The sequence below is a fragment of the Myotis myotis genome, unplaced genomic scaffold (genome assembly GCF_014108235.1).
Source record: "Myotis myotis isolate mMyoMyo1 unplaced genomic scaffold, mMyoMyo1.p scaffold_m19_p_14, whole genome shotgun sequence".
In the NCBI taxonomy this organism is placed as follows: domain Eukaryota; kingdom Metazoa; phylum Chordata; class Mammalia; order Chiroptera; family Vespertilionidae; genus Myotis; species Myotis myotis.
In genome coordinates this window covers 53,769,271-53,773,202 of record NW_023416318.1, presented here as the reverse complement: position 1 = coordinate 53,773,202, position 3,932 = coordinate 53,769,271, and the positions used below count along the sequence as shown (strand labels likewise).

General features: G+C 51.3%; 1 long non-coding RNA gene across 1 annotated transcript; it reads left to right on the top strand.

Annotated features, from left to right (window-relative positions):
• The first annotated feature begins 861 nt into the window (after nt 1–861).
• LOC118669302 lies at nt 862–2,305 on the top strand. Its single transcript, XR_004971953.1, has 3 exons — nt 862–1,118; nt 1,918–2,118; nt 2,274–2,305. It is a non-coding gene; the product is annotated as an uncharacterized LOC118669302 (long non-coding RNA).
• The last annotated feature ends 1,627 nt before the right edge of the window (nt 2,306–3,932 follow it).

The following is a 3,932-nucleotide window of genomic DNA, read 5'->3' as shown; positions in this document are numbered from 1 at the left end:
TTTGTTTTGGTTTGGTTTTGAAATATGTTTTTATTGTTTTGTTTTTTTGTTTTTGTTTTTGGTTTTTTTCAGAGAGAGAGGGAGAGGGCTAGAAACATTGATGAGAGAGAAATATCATTGGCTGCCTCCCACGCGCACTCCACTGGGGTTCGAACCCGCAACCCGGGCATGTGCCCTGAGCATAATCTCCAGTTCTTAGAACGGCCCTGCCAGAGATGTGGCCACGCCCCTCCCCGGGTCCCATCTTCCCGATGGAGATGCTCCCAGAAAAACTTGCTCCTGGTGACGGTTAGAAGGTGGCAGAGCCAGGATTTGAACTCTGGACTCCAAACCCTAGAAGTCACTTTTTTTTTTTTTTAGTCTTCAACACTTTTATAACACCAATTCATGTTTTGTTTTGCAACAGCTTTATTGAACTATAATTCACATGCTATACAGCTCAACCATTTAATAATCCACATACCATACAATGCAACCATTGAACATGTACAATTCAACGTTTGGGTTTTTTAAGCATATTCTCAGAGTGGTGCGACCTTCACCTCGGTCAGTTTTAGAACATCACCCCAGATAGAAACCCCAAGACCCTTCCATGATGCTGCCCTATTCCCACATCCCTTCCCCAGCCCCAAGCAACCAGTAATCGGCTTCTGTCTTTATAGACTTGCATATTCTGGGTATTTCATAGCGATGGGATCGTACACAGGTGGCCTCTGGGCCTGGCTTCTTTCACTTAGCACAGTATTTTCAAGGCTCGCCAGTGTTGCAGCCCATGTCAACACCTCATTCCTTCTCTGGCTGAGTAACAGGGTTGCTTTATGGATCGGATTGGGTCCCTCCCCCCAAATTCCTGTGTTGAAATCCTAACCCATAAATCTCAGAATGTGACTTTACTTGGAAATAGGACCATTCCAGGCCTCATTCCTCGCTCACCAGGCCCCGCAGGGCCGGCCGAGCACTGTGGAGACCAGGAGACGCGAGATTCTCGAGAACCCTCAGGAGAGACGCCAGGGAGGGCGGGTGTGGGGTTGGTCCTGCAAGGTGACCAGGGCTTGACGGATGGGCAGAAGCAGGGTGCCAGGCGGGGCCTGGCGATGAGGAAATACTCGCTGTGGCTGGTGAGCACTGAGTGGGGGTGTGGGAGCAGGGCTGCGGGCTGAGGGGCTGGAGCCGGGAAGGACCTCGGGGCCCGGTGCCACGTGTCCTCTCGGACTCGGAGGGGAGGTCGAGGCAGAGAAGGCCTCCAGCTCACTTAGCACCAGGGGCTGCGGGAGGGGAATGAGCAACCGAGGGACCATGTTCCGTGTGGGGGCCGTTCAGTGTCGCAGCCTCGCAGCCTTGCCACCGCGGGCGACATAAAGGAACGCAGGGGTGTGGCCGTGAGCCCATAAGACCTTGCGAACACTCAGGTGACAGGTCATGTCGTTCTCGTGTGTCACGAATCGTTTTCTTTTGGTTTTGTTCAGCCACGAAGAGAAAGCCAGAGTCCTTCTTAGTAGACGAGACCGGGGTCTCTGGGCCACAGTTTGCTGACCCTGGGCCGGAGCAAGGCGGAGAAGCAGCCCTGGAGGCAGCTGGGGATGGCGGGACACAGGCGACCTGGGGATGGCGGGACACAGGCGGCCTGGGGAGGGCCGGGGACAGAGGTGGCCTGGCCGAGGAGGGTCCTCCTGCCCAGGCCGGGGGGGGGGGGGGGGGGGGGGGGGGGAGGGCTTTAGCGCAGGGATGAGGTGTCTGATGAGGCAGAGTGAGCGCTATGCGGCCGAGCAGGGCTCCTACGAAACCCAAGGGCGGGCCTAATCCAGGGCAGAGAGGGCTGGCCTCCAGAACAGAGATTATTGCCGGCTCCGTCCACAGCTCGGCCGAACCTGCTTACACTGAGGGCTACTCACACCACTTGTTTGCTCTTCACTGCAGCGGCCCCGCCCTCCGCCTGCACTTTCTGTGCTGTCCTAGCACTCGAGGAGAACAGATGGCATTTTCTGAATCAGCCTAAGATTTTTATGAACGCACGTCGCCTCCGCGTGCATAGTCCACTGTATGGAGGTTCAGTTCGATCCGGATCTTATCGCAGGAGCGTGACTCAGAGCAGGAAGGTCTCCGCCCTGCCTCTGAGAGGTGAGTTACACTTGGCAGGGGGTGGTAAATGTTTAACCACCTGCTCCCTGAAGGACAAACATACGTTTATTTTGCGTTAACTTCATTCTATGAAGGATGTATAGCAGCCCTTTTATAATCACAAATGATACACTATTTTTTTTTTTTTATTTCAGAGAGAAAAGGAGAGGGAGGGAGAGATAGAAACATCAATGATGAGAAAGAATCATTGATCGCCTGCCTCCTGCACGCCTCCTACTCGGGATCGAGTCTGCAACCCACGCAGGTGCCCTTGACCAGAATCGAACCTGGGACCCTTCAGTCCATAGGCCGACGCTCTACCCACTGAGCCAAACATGCTAGGGCTATGAACTATTCTTTATTGATACTCCATACAGCTAATTGCCTTTCCCAAGCACTCTCGTTGATTTTTGCTGAGCTCTTGTATTCATAGTCAATCGGTGTTTGCATTTCAACTGCGATTTGACAAAATAAAACTATGAATAAATGCTTGATTACAATTCAATTCATCAAAGAAGTGGCTGCCGTGATTGACAAACGAGTGTAGTTCTGAGTGTGAATGTTGGCTGATGTTTTGTTTACGTTAATGGGCAAGATAAAAAAGAAGTTGTAAAGACGGATGCCGTATGTGCAACTCATCTGTCGATGACATGAGCCACCTCTTTGCTGAATCACATGAGTTTGCAAATACCGAAGGGAAATCCCCTCAGGTGTCTTCCATTCACAACGGAAAGGCTACAGACATGACACACAGTCGGTCTCATCGGCAAGAACGTTTCCTCTGTCACTTAGGTTTAGGCAATCAACACAACAATAAAATACAACAATCAAGTTGAGCACTTGCCCATTTCTGTGGTGTAAACCCCTCCGGCACGGACGCCCAGAACGCCCAGTGGGGAAGAGATGTGCACAGCACATGATTGTGGTAGCATTTCCAGCTTCAGTCGACAGTTTGCAAAACCCTTGACAATCTAACAGTCGGTTTTCTGGCATCGGCTCGAGCTGGCTCTGGCACACCGCGGGTCACACCTCACTTTCCTAGAACGGAGAGTGTCACCTGAAGAACTGACTTTGTTAAAACAAACGAAAATAAACAAACAGACCTCCAGGATCTATGGTGAAGTGAGCTGTAAGTAAATCAGCGTGTCATCTAAATCTACCAGCTTTTAAAAAAATGACGACATCCTCAAATCTTAGCTTTTTTGAGAATTAGCTTTAACGGTCACCTAAGACATCCTCATTGTCAAGTGCCGCGGCCCAGTGGTTAGATTCTCAGCAGTAACAGGGCCTTCGTGCCCAAACTCACATACACGGTGGACCAGGAATCGCAGGTGCCAGGGCCGGAAGAGCCTTTGAAATCAGCTGGGCCAATGTCTTCCGTTGGAGTCCAGAGAGGTTATTTTACTTCTCCAAAGTCACAGACAAGCAAAGCCGGCAACAGAACCTAAGCCCTCGTTTGTAAAACGGTTGCTGCTATATTAACCCCCCCAACCCCCCACAAAGTGCCAAGGGCAGGGCACTGTGGCAAATGTATTCAAACTTCTCTCGCTTTGGGGATAAGCGAGTCCCTTCAGCACGTCTGTTTTGGGGGAGAGTACTGGGTAAGCCGTGGAAAAGCAACTTCCGGTTATGCTTGCCTGCTTGCATCGTGAGGGTTGTCCCGTGCTTGGATTTGTGGATTTTGTTCTGTTTTTCTATTTCATTACACTGTCCCCCAGAGTTCTCTTCAGGCACAGATGTTCATTCCAAGAGTAATCGTTGACAAACGAAGGGCAAGGGGACTGGGTAAGTCCGGCGTGAAGCCAGCCCACCCT